The sequence below is a fragment of the Arachis stenosperma genome, chromosome 1, assembly GCF_014773155.1.
Source record: "Arachis stenosperma cultivar V10309 chromosome 1, arast.V10309.gnm1.PFL2, whole genome shotgun sequence".
Taxonomy (NCBI): Eukaryota; Viridiplantae; Streptophyta; class Magnoliopsida; order Fabales; family Fabaceae; genus Arachis; species Arachis stenosperma.
Genome location: NC_080377.1, coordinates 67,941,736 through 67,959,734, shown reverse-complemented (window position 1 = coordinate 67,959,734; position 17,999 = coordinate 67,941,736). Strand labels below are relative to the sequence as shown.

General features: G+C 40.6%; 2 non-coding genes across 2 annotated transcripts; one reads left to right on the top strand and one right to left on the bottom strand.

The window, feature by feature from the left end:
* Nucleotides 1-702: 702 nt before the first annotated feature.
* On the bottom strand, nucleotides 703-810 carry LOC130953330 (small nucleolar RNA R71). Its single transcript, XR_009075505.1, has one exon. It is a non-coding gene; the product is annotated as a small nucleolar RNA R71 (small nucleolar RNA).
* An 11,077-nt stretch (nucleotides 811-11,887) lies between these two features.
* On the top strand, nucleotides 11,888-11,995 carry LOC130955988 (small nucleolar RNA R71). The gene has a single exon (XR_009076957.1). It is a non-coding gene; the product is annotated as a small nucleolar RNA R71 (small nucleolar RNA).
* Nucleotides 11,996-17,999: the final 6,004 nt, after the last annotated feature.

The following is a 17,999-nucleotide window of genomic DNA, read 5'->3' as shown; positions in this document are numbered from 1 at the left end:
CTCCTCCACTATCAACAATTCAAATTCTATCTCTCTTAATAAGTTCGAATTATTCTTCTTCTACCTCCTCCTTCTATTCTTCTTTTCCTCTGACATCTCAAGGAATCTCTATACTGTGACATAGAGGATTCCATTTTTTCTTGTTCTCTTCTCTTTCATATGAGCAGGAGCAAAGACAAAAGCATTCTTGTTGAGGCTGACCCTGAACCTGAAAGGACCTTGAAGCGAAAGCTAAGAGAAGCTAAAGCACTACTCTCTGTAGAGGACCTAACAGAAATCTTCAAACAAAAAGAAGACATGGCAGCCGAAAACAACAATAATGCCAACAATGCAAGGAAGGTGCTGGGTGACTTTACTGCACCTACTCCCGACTTCTATGGGAGAAGCATCTCTATCCCTGCCATTGGAGCAAACAACTTTGAGCTTAAGCCTCAATTAGTTTCTCTAATGCAACAGAATTGCAAGTTCCATGGACTTCCATTGGAAGATCTTCATCAATTTTTAGCTGAATTCTTGCAAATCTGTGACACTGTCAAGACCAATGGGGTTGACCCTGAGGTCTACAGACTTATGCTATTCCCTTTTGCTGTAAGAGACAGAGCTAGGATATGGTTGGACTCACAACCTAAAGAAAGCCTGAACTCTTGGGAAAAGCTAGTCAATGCCTTCTTGGCAAAATTCTTTCCACCTCAAAAATTGAGTAAGCTTAGAGTGGAAGTCCAAACCTTCAGACAGAAAGAAGGTGAATTCCTCTATGAAGCTTGGAAAAGATACAAACAATTGATCAGAAAATGTCCTTCTGACATGCTTTTTGAATGGAGCATCATAGGTATCTTCTATGATGGTCTATCTGAACTGTCCAAGATGTCATTGGACAGCTCTACTGGAGGATCTCTTCATCCGAAGAAGATGCCTGCAGAAGCTCAAGAACTCATTGAAATGGTTGCAAATAACCAATTCATGTACACTTCTGAAAGAAATCCTGTGAACAATGGGACGAATCAGAAGAAAGGAGTTCTTGAGATTGATACTCTGAATGCCATATTGGCTCAGAACAAAATATTGACTCAGCAAGTTAATATGATTTCTCAAAGTCTGTCTGAAATGCAAGCTGCACCAGGCAGTACTAAGGACGCTTCATCTGAAGAAGCAACTAATGATCCTGAGAACCCATCAATGGAAGAGGTGAATTACATGGGAGAACCCTATGGAAACACCTATAATCCTTCATGGAGAAATCATCCAAATCTCTCATGGAAGGATCAACAGAGACCTCAACAAGGTTTCAACAACAATAATGGTGGAAGAAACAGGTTTAGCAATGGCAAGCCTTTTCCATCATCTTCTCAGCAACAGACATAGAATTCTAAGCAGAGCCACTCTGACTTAGCAACCACGGTCTCTAATCTAATCAAAACCACTTAAAGTTTTATGACTGAAACTAGGTCCTCCATTAGAAACTTGGAGGCACAAGTGGGTCAGCTGAGTAAGAAAGTTACTGAACTCTCTCCTAGTACTCTTTCAAGCAATACAGAAGAGAATCCAAAAGAAGAGTGTAAGGCCATCAACATGGCCGAATTTGGAGAGGAAGAAGAGGCAGCGATTGCCACTGAGGAAGACCTCAATGGACGTCCACCGGCCTCCAATGAATTCCCTAATGAGGAACCATGGGAATCTGAGGCTCACACTGAGACCATAGAGATTCCATTGGATTTACTTCTGCCATTTATGAGCTCTTATGAGTATTCTTCTTCTGAAGAGGACGAAGATGTCACTGAAGAGCAAGTTGCTAAGTACCTTGGAGCAATCATGAAGCTAAATGACAAGTTATTTGGTAATGAGACTTGGGAGGATGAACCCCCTTTGCTCACCAAAGAACAGGATGACTTGACTAGGCAGAGATTACCTCAAAAGAGACAGGACCCTGGAAAGTTTTTAGTACCTTGTACATTAGGCACCATGACCTTCGAGAAGGCTTTGTGTGACCTAGGGTCAAGCATAAACCGCATGCCTCTCTCTGTAATGGAGAAGCTAGGGATCTTTGAGGTACAAGCTGCAAGAATCTCACTAGAGATGGCAGACAATTCAAGAAAACAAGCTTATGGACTTGTAGAGGATGTTCTGGTAAAGATTGAAAATCATTACATCCCTGCTGATTTCATAGTCCTAGAGACTGGGAAGTGCATGGATGAATCCATCATCCTTGGCAGACACTTCCTAGCCAGAGCAAAAGCTGTGATTGATGTTGACAGAGGAGAACTGATCATTCAAGTGAATGAAGACTCCCTTGTGTTTAAAGCTCAAGGATATCCCTCTGTAACCATGGAGAGGAAGCATGAAGAGCTTCTCTCAAAACAGAGTCAAACAAAGCCCCCACAGTCAAACTCTAAGTTTGGTGTTGGGAGGCCACAACCAAATTCTAAGTTTGGTGTTGAACCCCCACATTCAAACTCTAAGTTTAGTGTTGGGAGGTTCCAGCATTGCTCTGAACATCTGTGAGGCTCCATGAGAGCCTACTATCAAGCTACTGACATTAAAGAAGCGCTTGTTGGGAGGCAACCCAATGTTATATTTATCTATTTTCCTTTGTTATTTTATGTTTTCTATAGGTTGATGATCATGTGAAGTCACAAAATCAATTGAAAAAGCAAAAACAGAATGAAAAATATAAAGAAAAATAGCACACCCTGGAGGAAAACTTGCTGGTGTTTAAACGCCAGTGAAGACAGCAAAATGGGCGTTTAACGCCCAGTCTGGCACCATTCTGGGTGTTTAACGCCAGAAAGGGGCACCAGACTGGCATTTAACGCCAGGAATGGGCAAGAAGCTGGCGTTAAACGCCAGAAAAGGGCAGCAGCTCGGCGTTTAACGCCAGGATTGACAAAAGGGGCATTTTTGCACGCCACTTGGTGCAGGGATGAGCTATCCTTGACACCTCAGGATCTGTGGACCCCACAGGATCCCCACCTACCCCACCACTCTCTCTCTTCTTCACCTATTCACCAATCACCTCAATACCTCTTCCCCAAAAAAAACCCTCACCTATCAAATCCCACCATTCTCTTCACCACTCACATCCATCCTTCATAAAACCCCACCTACCTCACCATCCAAATTCAAACCAATTTTCCCTCCCAAAACCACCCATAATGGCCGAACCCTACCCCTCTCTCCACTCCTATATAAACCTATCTTCACTCCTTCATTTTCACACAACCTAAACACCACTTCTCCCCCTTGGCCGAACCACAGCCTCCTCCATCTCCTCCATTTTTCTTCTTCTTCTACTCTTTTCTTTCTTCTTTTGCTCGAGGACGAGCAAACCTTTTAAGTTTGGTGTGGTAAAAGCGATGTTTTTTGTTTTTCCATAACCATTTATGGCACCTAAGGCCGGAGAAACCTCTAGAAAGAGGAAAAGGAAGGCAAAAGCCTCCACCTCCGAGTCATGAGAGATGGAGAGATTCATATCAAGGGTGCATCAAGACCACTTCTATGAAGTTGTGGCCATGAAGAAGGTGATCCCCGAGGTCCCTTTCAAACTCAAAAAGAGTAAATATCTGGAAATCCGACAAGAGATCTAAAGAAGAGGTTGGAAAGTTCTTACCAACCCCATTCAACAAGTCAGAATCTTAATGGTTCAAGAGTTCTATGCCAATGCATGGATCACCAAGAACCATGATCAAAGTGTGAACTCGGACCCAAAGAATTGGCTTACAATGGTTCGGGGGAAATGCTTAGATTTTAGTCCGGAAAATGTAAGGTTGGCATTCAACTTGCCCATGATGCAAGGAGATGAACACCCCTACACTAGAAGGGTCAACTTTGATCAAAGGTTAGACCAAGTCCTCATAGACATTTGTGAAGAGGGCGCTCAATGGAAGAGAGATTCAAGAGGGAAGCCGGTTCAACTGAGAAGGCATGACCTCAAGCCCGTGGCTAAGGGATGGTTGGAGTTTATCCAACGCTCAATCATTTCCACTAGCAACCGGTCCAAAGCTACTATAGACCAGGCTATCATGATTCATAGCATCATAATTGGAGAGGAAGTAGAAGTTCATGAGGTTATATCCCAAGAACTTTATAAGGTGGCGGACAAGTCCTCTACCTTGGCAAGGTTAGCCTTCCCTCATCTCATTTGTCACCTCTGTAATTCAGTTGGAATTAACATAGAGGGAGACATCCTCATTGATGAGGACAAGCCCATCACTAAGAAGAGGATGGAGCAAACACGAGATCCCACTCATGGACATGAGGAAATTCCTCATCATGAAATCCCTAAGATGCCTCAAGGGATGCACTTTCCTCCACAAAACTATTGGGAGCAAATCAACACCTCCCTAGGAGAATTGAGTTCCAACATGGGACAACTAAGGGTGGAGCACCAAGAACATTCCATCCTCCTCCATGAAATTAGAGAAGATCAAAGAATCATGAGAGAGGAGCAATAAAGGCAAGGAAGAGACATTGAGGGGCTCAAGCACTCCATAAGATCTTCAAGAAGAAGAACAAGCCGCCATCACTAAGGTGGACCCGTTCTTTAATCTCCTTGTTCTTTATTCTTCTGTTAAAATTATGCTTTATGTTTTATTAATGTTTGTGTCTTATGATCATTAGTGTCTTAGTGTCTATGCCTTAAAGTTATGAATGTCCTATGAATCCATCACCTTTCTTGAATGAAAAATGTTCTTAATTGAAAAAAGAGAAGAATTGCATGAATTTCGAATTTTATAACAGATTAATTATTTTGATGTGGTGGCAATACTTTTGATTTCTGAATGTATACTTGAACAGTGCATATGTCTTTTGAATTTGTTGTTCATGAATGTTAAAATTGTTGGCTCTTGAAAGAATGATGAAAAAGGAGACATGTTACTGAGGATCTGAAAAAATCATAAAAATGATTCTTGAAGCAAGAAAAAGCAGTGAATTCAAAAAAAAAAGAAAGAGCAAGCAGAAAAAGCCAATAGCCCTTTAAACCAAAAGGCAAGGGTAATAAAAAGGATCCAAGGCTTTGAGCATTAGTGGATAGGAGGGCCTACAGGAATAACATCCTGGCCTAAGTGACTAAACCAAGCTGTCCCTGATGTGCGGAAAATGATCCGACAAAAAACTCACCGGCAAGTGTACCGGGTCGCATCAAGTAATAATAACTCACATGAGTGAGGTCGATCCCACAGGGATTGAAGGATTGAGCAATTTTAGTTTAGTGGTTGGTTTAGTCAAGCGAATCAAGTTTTGGTTGAGTGGGTTGTATTTAACAGAAGATAAATTGCTTGGAATGTAAAGGGAAAGGGGGATTTTGCAGTAAATTAAAGAGCAGGAAAGTAAACTTGCAGAATCTTAAAGAACAAGAGAGTAATTGACTGAAACTTAAAGTGCAAGAAATGTAAATTGCAGAAACTTAAAGTGCAAGAAATGTAAATTGCTTGAATATAAAAGGGGTTTGAGGACTGGGATTGCAGAATCTAACCAAAGAGAAATTGAATTGCCACAATTAAGAGAGCAGAAATTGAATTGGAAGCAATGAGGATTCAAACAGAAATTGAAATTTAAATGCAGCAAGGTTCACAGAAGAACCAAAAGTAAATTGGGATCTCAGGGTTCAAGAGACTAGGTAGCAGAGCCTAGATCTCAATTACCTTCCTAGATCCAAGTTCTCAAAGCAATTAACAAGAAATTGAAGAAGGAACAGTAAAGAGAATGTAAATAGATTCAATTATGCAGAAAAGAAACTAAAGAGTTCTTGAGTGGAGATTGAGACAGAATTTCCTCAATTCTTAACACCCAAGAATCAAAACAAGGAAATTAAAAAGACCCAAGCAAGAACGAGGAAGAAGAGAGATCAATTCTCCTCCCTAATTCTCTGAAATCTCAGTCAAGTTTCTCAAGGAAAGTGCAAAAGCTCAAAGCTCAAAGAAAGTGCAAAATTCAAAAGCAAAGCTAAAAGTTTTTAAAAGTAAAGATCCTAATTACATCAAACTAACTCCTATTTATACACTTTCTATTCTTGGATCTTGGGATTTGGATGGGCTTTTGATTTGGTGAAGAATTGAATTAAATTGGAATTTTAATTGAATTTTCGGCCCAAAAACAATAGCTCCCAGGAGGCTGCCCTGCCCTTGCAGAGGGCAGGGCAGAAAATGGTGCTTGGTGCGTGCATGGTGCGAGATGGTGCAGTCTTGGTGCGCAGAACGCTGCCCTGCCCGCGCGGAGGGCAGGGCAGGAAAGATTGGTGCGCCAGAATTTGTGCTGTGGTGCGCGCTGGTGCTGCCAGGATCATGCTGTGGTGCGCGCTGGTGCTGCCAGATTCATTCCTTGGTGCGCCAGAATCATGCCACACAAAATGCTGCCCTGCCCTCGCGGAGGGCAGGGCAGTGTTTTCACTTTGATGTCCCAAGTTCGAATCATGGCCGAAACACACGCTACTAAATTTCCTTGGCTTTCTTGGCACGGTGATGGCCCTTAGTTCCTTGCTTCTTCATGGTCCCGTGTTCAACTCTTGTGGCAAGCATTTGGAGACATTTTCCTTTGATTTTCTCCCCTTGTGAGCCCGATACTGCCCTTGTGGAGGGCAGGGCAACATTTTCTTCTTCTTGATTTCAAAGCACAAATTTGTGCTCTGCCCTTGTAGTGGGCAGGGCAGAGTTGCCTTCTTTGCTTTGTTCCCTTATGTTGCCCTCCTAGAGGGCAGTGTGCCCTTGTGGAGGGCAATGCTTGCCTCCCCCATTGCATGCGGCACACTTTTCCTTCCTTTGACCACACTTTCTTCTCCTTGGGCCACATTTCCTTAGGCTACGCTTTTCCTTCTTTTTTTTCTTTTCTTTACCTACAATAAACCAAAACAACCACTCCAAGTATCACTAAATTCATAAGGCTTATAAATCAATTAAAATTTAATTAAAATTAGCTTAAACCTTATGATTTAACATTAATTTCATGGTGGTTGCTTGATTTAAAGAAGTTATGCATTTTCACTCCAAATCACTTACTTAGGATGCAAGAAAGTGCATAAATGCTAACAAAACAAGTGAAATTAGCTTGAAAAATTGGTATATGATGACTTGTCATCACAACACCAAACTTAAATCTTGCTTGTCCCCAAGCAAGCATCAAAACTAAGAGAAATTGAAATGAATAAGAAAAGAACACATATCCTTATTAGACATATAGCAGAACTTAATCTATGGGGTCTTTATGCAGACAATGATAACTCAAGTTATTGTTTGCTGTTACACAATACACATTTTTCATCAAAGGTTTGCTAAACTTGCTGTTATAAGACTTACTCTTTACTCACTTCCTTGCTAACTTTTCTTTCTTATAATGCTTAACAAGCTTATTCTTTTGGAGGTTTTGGTGTCAAATGTTGCAGTAATAGCCTTTGGCTTTATTTGTTTCTTTCTTTTACTCAACATCTTTCCACCACAAACACTTGGCTCACTAATTCTTCCTAGGATCATTGATGCCCAGCATCTCTTTGGATAACTAAATGTTCTGTATCTAAGTTGCTCTTTATTGTGGACTTTCAATTGGCCATCCCAAATCAGTTGATCTAAGTGACCGGGTTTTAAAATACCCCTTAGAATTTACTCATCCAAGCATATCTTAGTACAAGAACACCACAGGCATGTGTCCTAGGGTCCAAGCTATTGGTGTCCAACCTTTATTCTTTGTTTTTCTTGCCATTTTGGCTTTTTCTTTCCCTTTTCTTTCTGTTTTTGTTACCAAGGGCTTTTTCATTATTGATAAGAGTCTCTACAACAGCAAGCTAACTCACACTTGAATGAGAATGATATTATGCAACAATTATTTCATGAGTTATGCATTTAATCAAACACATATACCACCACCAACTTCCATTCTTACTTATGCAACATTGGATATTTCACTTTTCAATTCAAACAAATCTCTTTTATTTAAGCATATGGGAAATAAAATAAAATTTAAAGCTAAGTGATGAATGACAAGCATTATGCAAATCGTTCATAATCAAACAATTCCACTTGCAACCAATTAAACACTTTAGCAAGATATATAATGGTTCCCATGTTCAAAACAATACACAGCAGCAAGGATTAAGTTTAGATACAACCTTTGAAGTTGCAGACCTTTGATTCTTCCTTCTGTTGTGTTTTCTTTGAGTTAAAATGCACAATATCTTCAATTGTTGACTCATGTCCTGCATAATTCTCAAAGTTGCTTGCTTCTCAAGCCCTTAAGTGTATGGTTAGTATGCATAAATTGAGTGTGACTCTTGGATTTATTTTGGTGTGGGAACACCAAACTTAATTGTTTGCCACTGTCTCAGATACAACAAGTTAACCATATGTGAAACCTTGTACTCTTGCTAAAGGTTATGGAATTAAAGCTAGAAAGCAGTTAAATAGTTGGATAATTTGTTTGATTGCTTAGAGCTAGCATTATGCAAGAGGTGAGAATATGTTTTTAAATGAGATTTTTGGTGGAACACCAAACTTAGAATCTTTCATTCTCCCTTAAATTGTTTTGGTGTACAACACCAAACTTAGCTCCTTGCAATGCATACCAATTATTCAACATTTTTATTGAAAAAGCTATGAAAAGAAAACTACCTCAGGTTGGGTTGCCTCCCAACAAGCGCTTCTTTATTGTCATTAGCTTGACATCCTCCATTCTTTGATCATGGAGGCTGAAAATCATAGTGCCTCAGCTTTTCACTTCTTATTATGAACTTCCTTCCAGTCTCCTCTTTGATGATCTCTAGGTGTTCAAGTGAAAGGATCCGGTTCACAGTATAGCACTCAGATGATTGTGGAGACACCTTCATTGGTTGGGTGTTTAACATCACTTTATCCCCTGGTGAGAAGCCTTCAGTGGGAATTTTCTTATTTCTCCACCCTTTTGGCCTCTTCTTCTTTTCTTCTTTCTCAGGAGATAATTCATGCCTTGATGGTTCTTTATCTGGAGTGTTGAGGCTCCCATCTGGGGGTTTTGGATCTAGTTCCTCCTTGATTTCTTTGGTCTGTTGTACCATCTCTACTTCTTTGAAGCATGGATTTGGAAGTCTTGGAGTTAACTCATTGAATGCCTCTTTCAAGCTTTGATCCCTGGCTTTACCCTCTATACAATCTTCTTCTTGAGTGGGTTCATGCAAGGTTTTATAAACATGGAATGCTAGGTGCTCATCATGCACTCTCAACAACAATTCCCCTTTTTCAACATCTATCAATGCTCTGCCTGTAGCCAGGAAAGGCCTCCCTAGAATGATGGGAGTGTTAGGGTCCTCCTCCATATCCAGGATGATAAAATCAGCTGGGAGAAGGAATTTTCCCACCTTTACCAGTATATTCTCTACAACTCCAAGTGCTTGCTGGATGGATTTGTGAAGGCCTAGAGGTTTCTCCGGCCTTGGATGCCATGAATGGTTATGGAAAAACAAAAAGCAATGCTTTTACCACACCAAACTTAAAAGGTTTGCTCGTCCTCGAGCAAAAGAAGAAAGAAGAGAGTAGAAGAAGAAGAAATGAGGAAGAAGGGAATGGCTTTGTGTTCGGCCAAAAAGGGGGAGAAGTGGTGTTTAGGTTGTGTGAAATTGGTTTGAATTTGAATGGTGAGGTAGGTGGGGTTTTATGAAGGATGGATGTGAGTGGTGAAGAGGAAGAAGGGATTTGATAGGTGAAGGGTTTTTGGGGAAGAGGAGTTGAGGTGATTGGTGAATGGGTGAAGAAGAGAGAGAGAGTGGTGGGGTTGGTGGGGATCCTGTGGGGTCCACAGATCCTGTGGTGTCAAGGAAAAGTCATCCCTGCACCAAATGGCATTCAAAATCACGTTTTGAGCCATTTCTGGCGTTAAACGCCGGGCTGGTGCCCATTCCTGGCGTTTAACGCCAGGTTCTTGCCCTTTTCTGGCGTTTAACGCCAGTCTGGTGCCCCTTTCTGGCGTTAAACGCCCAGAATGGTGCCAGACTGGGCGTTAAACGCCCACCTGCTAGCCTTACTGGCGTTTAAACGCCAGTAAGTTCTTCCTCCAAGGTGTGCTGTTTTTCTTCCTGTTTTTCATTCTGTTTTAACTTTTTCAATTGATTTTGTGACTTCTCATGATCATCAACCGACAAAAAACATAAAATAACAAAAGAAAATAGATAAAATATAACATTGGGTTGCCTCCCAACAAGCGCTTCTTTAATGTCAGTAGCTTGACAGATGGCTCTCATGGAGCCTCACATTTTCTCAGAGCAATGTTGGAACCTCCCAACACCAAACTTAGAGTTTGAATGTGGGGGTTCAACACCAAACTTAGAGTTTGGTTGTGGCCTCCCAACACCAAACTTAGAGTTTGACTGTGGGGGCTCTATTTGACTCTGATTTGAGAGAAGCTCTTCATGCTTCCTTTCCATGATGACAGAGGGATATCCTTGAGCCTTAAACACCAAGGATTCTTCATTCACTTGAATGGTCAACTCTCCTCTATCAACATCAATTACAGCCTTTGCTGTGGCTAGGAAGGGTCTGCCAAGGATGATGGTTTCATCCATGCACCTCCCAGTCTCTAGGACTATGAAATCAGCAGGGATGTAATGGTCTTCAATCTTTACCAAAACATCCTCTACAAGTCCATGAGCTTGTTTTCTTGAGTTGTCTGCCATCTCTAATGAGATTCTTGCAGCTTGCACCTCAAAGATCCCTAGCTTCTCCATTACAGAGAGAGGCATAAGGTTTACACTTGACCCTAAGTCACACAGGGCCTTCTTGAAGGTCATGGTGCCTATGGTACAAGGTATTGAAAACTTCCCAGGATCTTGTCTCTTTTGAGGTAATTTCTGCCTAGACAAGTCATCCAGTTCTTTGGTGAGCAAAGGAGGTTCATTCTCCCAAGTCTCATTTCCAAATAACTTGTCATTTAGCTTCATGATTGCTCCAAGATATTTAGCAACTTGCTCTTCAGTGACATACTCATCCTCTTCAGAGGAAGAATACTCATCAGAGCTCATGAAAGGCAAAAGTAAGTCCAATGGAATCTCTATGGTCTCATTTTGAGCCTCAGATTCCCATGGTTCCTCATTGGGGAACTCAATGGAGGTCAATGCACGCCCACTGAGGTCTTCCTCAGTGGCGTTCACTTCCTCTCCTTCCTCTCCAAATTCGGCCATGTTGATGGCCTTGCACTCTCCTTTTGGATTTTCTTCTGTATTGCTTGGGAGAGTACTAGGAGGGAGTTCAGTAACTTTCTTGCTCAGCTGTCCCACTTGTGCCTCCAAATTCCTAATGGAGGACCTTGTTTCAGTCATGAAACTTTGAGTGGTTTTGATTAGATCAGAGAACATGGTTGCTAAGTCAGAGTTGTTCTGCTTAGAATTCTCTGTCTGTTGCTGAGAATATGATGGAAAAGGCTTGCCATTGCTAAACCTATTTCTTCCACCATTATCGTTATTGAAACCTTGTTGAGGTCTCTCTTGATTCTTCCTTGAGAGATTTGGGTGATTTCTCCATGAAGAATTGTAGGTGTTTCCATAGGGTTCTCCTAGGTAATTCACCTCTTCCATTGAAGGGTTCTCAGGATCATATGCTTCTTCTTCAGATGAAGCATCCTTAGTACTGCTTGGTGCATTTTGCATTCCAGACAGACTTTGAGAGATCAAATTGACTTGTTGAGTCAATATCTTGTTCTGAGCCAATATGGCATTCAGAGTATCAATCTCAAGAACTCCTTTCTTCTGATTAGTCCCATTGTTCACAGGATTCCTTTCAGAAGTGTACATGAATTGGTTATTTGCAACCATTTCAATTAGCTCTTGAGCTTCTGTAGGCGTCTTCTTCAGATGAAGAGATCCTCCAGCAGAGCTATCCAAAGACATCTTGGATAGTTCAGAGAGACCATCATAGAAAATACCTATGATGCTCCATTCAGAAAGCATGTCAGAAGGACATTTTCTGATCAATTGTTTGTATCTTTCCCAAGCTTCATAGAGGGATTCTCCATCCTTCTGTCTGAAGGTTTGGACTTCCACTCTAAGCTTGCTCAATTTTTGAGGTGGAAAGAACTTTGCCAAGAAGGCATTGACTAGCTTTTCCCATGAGTCCAGGCTTTCTTTAGGTTGTGAGTCCAACCATGTCCTAGCTCTGTCTCTTACAGCAAAAGGGAATAGCATAAGTCTATAGACCTCAGGGTCTACCCCATTAGTCTTGACAGTGTCACAGATTTGCAAGAATTCAGCTAAAAACTGATGCGGATCTTCCAATGGAAGTCCATGAAACTTGCAATTCTGTTGCATTAGAGAAACTAATTGAGGCTTAAGCTCAAAGTTGTTTGCTCCAATTGCAGGGATAGAGATGCTTCTCCCATAGAAGTCGGGAGTAGGTGCAGTAAAGTCACCCAGCACCTTCCTTGCATTGTTTGCATTGTTGTTGTTTTCGGCTGCCATGGGTTCTTCTTCTTTGAAGATTTCTGTTAGGTCCTCAACAGAGAATTGTTCCTTAGCTTCTCTTAGCTTTCGCTTCAAGGTCCTTTCAGGTTCAGGGTCAGCTTCAACAATAATGCCTTTGTCCCTGCTCCTGCTCATATGAAGGAGAAGAGAACAAGAAAATGTGGAATCCTCTATGTCACAGTATAGAGATTCCTTTAGGTGTCAGAGGAAAAGGAAAGTAGAAGACAGAAGTAGAAAATTCGAACTTATCAAAGAAGATGGAGTTCGAATTTTGCATTAAGGAATAGTGTTAGTCCATAAATAGAAGGATGTGAGAGGAGGGAAGGTAATTTTCGAAAATTAAGTAAAAGAATTTGAAAAACATTTTGAAAAAAAAAAACTAATTAATTTTCGAAAATAAGAGTGGGAAAGAAATCAAGTGATTTTTGAAAAAGATTTTGAAATTTGAAATCAAAAAGATTTGATTGAAAACTATTTTGAAAAAGATGAGGTTAAGAAGATATGATTGATTTTAAAAATATGTGATTGAGAAGACATGATTTGAAAACAATTTTAAAAAGATTTGATTTTAAAAATTAATAACTTGGCTATCAAGAAAAGATATGATTCAAACATTAAACCTTTCTCAACAGAAAAGGCAACATACTTGAAATGTTGAATCAAATCATTAATTGATAGCAAGTATCTTTGAAAAAGGAAAGAAATTAATTTTGAAAACATTTGATTGAAAAGATATGATTTGAAAAAGATTCGATTTTGAAAAACTTTGAAAACTTGAAAGAAAATTGATTTGAAAACAAAATCCTCCCCCTTGTGCCATCCTGGCGTTAAACGCCCAGAATGGTGCACATTCTGGCGTTTAACGCCCAAAACTATACCCTTTTGGGCGTTAAACGCCCAACCAGGCACCCTGGCTGGCGTTTAAACGCCAGTCTGTCCTTCTTCACTGGGCGTTTTGAACGCCCAGCTTTTTCTGTATAATTCCTCTGCAGTATGTTCTGAATCTTCAATTCCCTGTATTATTGACTTGAGAAGACACAAATTAAAAATATTTTTGGATTTTTAATAATCAAAATGCAACTAAAATCAAATAACAATGCATGCAAGACACCAAACTTAGCAGTTTGTATACTACTGACACTAATGAGAATGCATATGAGACACACAAAACACTCAAGTCAAGAGAATTTAAAGATTAGAGTCAGAAATCATCAATAACATCTTGAAGATCCTTGAGACACATGAATGAATGCATGCAATTGACACCAAACTTAAAATGAGACACTAGACTCAAACAAGAAATTTTTTGGATTTTATGATTTTGTAATTTTTTTGTGTTTTTTCGAAAATTAAGTGGAAGAAGAAAATAAAGGTATCAAAATTCTTAATGAGAATTCCAGGAATCATGCAATGTTAGTCTAAAGCTTTAGTCTAAAGGAATTAGACATAGCTAGCTAAGCTTTAGCAGGACATTGCATTCAAGAGCTAAATTGATGATGATCAATCAGCTTTGGTGATGATAAGAACATCACCTTGAAACACTAGAATTCATTCTTAAGAACTCTGAAAAAAAATACCTAATCTAAGCAACAAGATGAACCGTCAGTTGTCCATACACAAAACAATCCCCGGCAACGGCGCCAAAAACTTGGTGCGCGAAATTGTGATCACTACACAACTTTGCACAACTAACCAGCAAGTGCACTGGGTCGTCCAAGTAATACCTTACGTGAGTAAGGGTCGATCCCACGGAGATTGTCGGTATGAAGCAAGCTATGGTCACCTTGTAAATCTTAGTCAGGCAGACTCAAATGGGTATAGTGATATACGAATAAAGCATAAAGATAAAGATAGAGGTACTTATGTAATTCATTGGTAGGAACTTCAGATAAGCGTATGAAGATGCCTTCCCTTCCGTCTCTCTGCTTTCCTATTGTCTTCATCCAATCCTTCTTATTCCTTTCCATGGCAAGCTTGTGTAGGGTTTCACCATTGTCAATGGCTACCTCCCATCCTCTCAGTGAAAACGATTGCATATGCTCTGTCACAGCACGCGGAATTCAGCTGTCGGTTCTCGATCAGGCCGGAATAGAATCCATCGATTCTTTTGCGTCTGTCACTAACGCCCCGCCTGCTAGGAGTTTGAAGCACGTCACAGTCATTCAATCATTGAATCCTACTCAGAATACCACAGACAAGGTTTAGACCTTCCGGATTCTCTTGAATGCCGCCATCTGTTCTCGCCTATACCACGAAGACTCTGATCTCACGGAATGGTTGGCTCGTTTGTCAGGCGAGCACTCGGTTGTCAGGCGATCAACCATGCATCGTGCAATCAGGAATCCAAGAGATATTCACTAGAGCCTTGGTTGCTTGTAGAACAAGAGTGGTTGTCAGTCACTTTGTTCATAAGTGAGAATGATGATGAGTGTCACGGATCATCACATTCATCAAGTTGAAGAACAAGTGATATCTTAGAACAAGAACAAGCGGAATTGAATGGAAGAACAATAGTAATTGCATTAATACTCGAGGTACAGCAGAGCTCCACACCTTAATCTATGGTGTGTAGAAACTCCACCGTTGAAAATACATAAGCATAAGGTCTAGGCATGGCCGAATGGCCAGCCTCCCAATGATCTAAGATAGCATAAAACACGAAGATAGCTACCCCGATATCTCAATACAATAGTAAAAGGTCCTACTTATAGAAAACTAGTAGCCTAGGGTGTACAGAGATGAGTAAATGACATAAAAATCCACTTCCGGGCCCACTTGGTGTGTGCTTGGGCTGAGCAATGAAGCATTTTCGTGTAGAGACTCTTCTTGGAGTTAAACGCCAGCTTTTATGCCAGTTTGGGCGTTTAACTCCCATTTGGGTGCCAGTTCCAGCGTTTAACGCTGGGATTCCTGAGGGTGACTTTGAACGCCGGTTTGGGCCATCAAATCTTGGGCAAAGTATGGACTATCATATATTGCTGGAAAGCCCAGGATGTCTACTTTCCAACGCCGTTGAGAGCGCGCCAATTGGGCTTCTGTTGCTCCAGAAAATCCACTTCGAGTGCAGGGAGGTCAGAATCCAACAGCATCTGTAGTCCTTTTCAGTCTCTAGATCAGATTTTTGCTCAGGTCCCTCAATTTCAGCCAGAAAATACCTGAAATCACAGAAAAACACACAAACTCATAGTAAAGTCCAGAAAAGTGAATTTTAACTAAAAACTCATAAAAATATACTAAGAACTTAACTAAAACTACTAAAAACATACTAAAAACAATGCCAAAAAGGGTACAAATTATCCGCTCATCAATTTGTCAGCCATTTGCAGGAATATTCGTGTGGATTTCAGCTCAAAAATTCGGAGTTTCCTCATTAGAGACAAAGGCATCAAGTTTATGCTTGCACCAAGGTCACATAATGACTTCTCAATTGTTATGTCTCCTATGGTGCAAGGTATGTAAAAACTCCCAAGATCATCTTTCTTCTCTGGCAACTCTCTTTGGAGGATAGCACTACATTCCTTTGTCATCTCAACAATTTGTCCTTCCTTCAAGGGTCTTTTCTTTGTTAGCACTTCTTTCATAAATTTGGCATATAATGGCATCTGTTCAAGTGCTTCCAAGAAAGGAATATTGATGCTGAGTGTTTTGAATATGTCCAGGAATTTTGAGTATTGCTTATTCTCATTTTCTTTTTTAAACCTCTGAGGGTATGGAAGTTTGGGGACACAAGGATTCACTCCTTCCCTCTTCTCTTGTAGTTGTGATTCAAGGGTGTTCTTGTATCCTTTTGAAATTTGTACATTTTTGGTTTCTTGATCCTCTTTACTTTTCCCTTCTGTCTCTTCTTGTGGAACTTCTCTGTTGTGTTTGTCCTGATTGATGGCTTCCTTCTTCATAGTCTTCTCACTTCCCACTGTGATTACTTTGCACTCCTCCCATTTTGTGTTTTTTCCTTTGTCCCTTGGGTGTTCTTCAGTGACATTGGGGACGGCATTTGCTCTCTTCTCATCTATTTCTGAAATCTGCTTAGCCATTTGCCCATGTGTCTCTCAAGGTTTCTGATTGAGGTTTCTTGGTTTTTGAATGCCAGGGTCTGATCTTTCCTTGCAGCTTCCTGATCTTGTCTTGCCATTTCTTGATTTTTCATGAGTTTCTCCATCATTTTCTCTAGACTTGAGATTCTTTGAGAGTCTGAATTTGGTTGTGGTTGTGTGAAATGAGATGGTTGTTGTTGGAAGTTGTTTGAATTAATTATGGGGGTACTTTGTGGGTGGGATGTGGATGTGGAAAAGTTATTCTGGTGGTTTTGTGAGTTATTATAGGGTTGGTGATATGTGTTTTGTGAATTTTTGAATTGGATAGTATTATTGGATGAATGGTTATGGTTGCTTGTGTTGCTGAGGCTGCCAGAGTTGAAGTCCCTTTGTCCTTGATTCTGATGCTCACCCCACCTTGAATTAGAATGAGTCTTCCAGGGTGTCTTGTGTGCATCACCATGAAAATTGTGTTGAAATGAACTTGAAGTGTTGTTCATGCATTGCACCTGCTCAGGGCTTTGTTGCTCAAAATTGAATGTCCCAAAACTTTCTTCAGATTGATTCCACCCATGTGAGGTTTGAGATTGGCGTTGTGTGTTTACTGCAACACCTTGCAGTCCATCAATTTTCTTCGCCATCATTTCTATTTGTTGCTGAAGTTGTTGATGCATCTGTTTGTTTTGTGCCAAGAGAACGTCAACACCTTCAAGCTCCATCACATCCCTTTTCTGGGCTGGTTGGCGTTGTCTTTGATGAGCAAAGAAATATTGATTGTTTGCCACCATCTCTATGAGGTTTTGGGCTTCCTCTGCTATCTTCATTAGCTGCAATGAGCCTCCTGCTGAATGATCTAATGCTTCTTGAGCTTTCTGTGTCAACCCTTCATAGAAATTTTGGAGTCTATCCCACTCACTAAACATTTCTGGGGGACATTTCCTGATTAAGGCCTTGTATCTCTCCCAGGCATCATACAGCGACTCTCCATCCCTTTGAATGAATGTTTGCACCTCTGTTTTCAGCTTGATAATCCTTTGGGGAGGATAGAACTTGGCTAGGAATTTGCTCACTAAGTCTTCCCAATTATTGATGCTTTCTTTGGGAAATGTCTCTAGCCATTGAGTGGCCTTATCCTTCAAAGAGAATGGAAACAGCAGTAGCTTGTAGATGTCTGGATGCACACCACTTGTTTTGACAGTTTCACAAATCCTGAGGAAGATGGATAAGTGTTGGTTTGGATCTTCAAGTGGACTTCCTCCATAGGAGCAATTGTTCTGCACCAGAGTGATAAGTTGAGGCTTCAACTCAAAATTATTTGCATGAACGTTGGGAGTGAGTATGCTACTCCTGCAGTTTCTTGCATTGGGGATAGTGTAAGAGGCCAACACCCTTCTTGCAGGCTGGGTATTGTTGCTCACTCCCTCTTCACGCACCTCAGCATCCATGACTTGCAAGAATCACAAACAAACCAAATGAAACATGGACATTCTAATGCTAGAATGTGGTTAGAGGGTTAGGTGACACAATGTGTCAAACAGTTAATGTGCTTAGTTAAAAAGAAA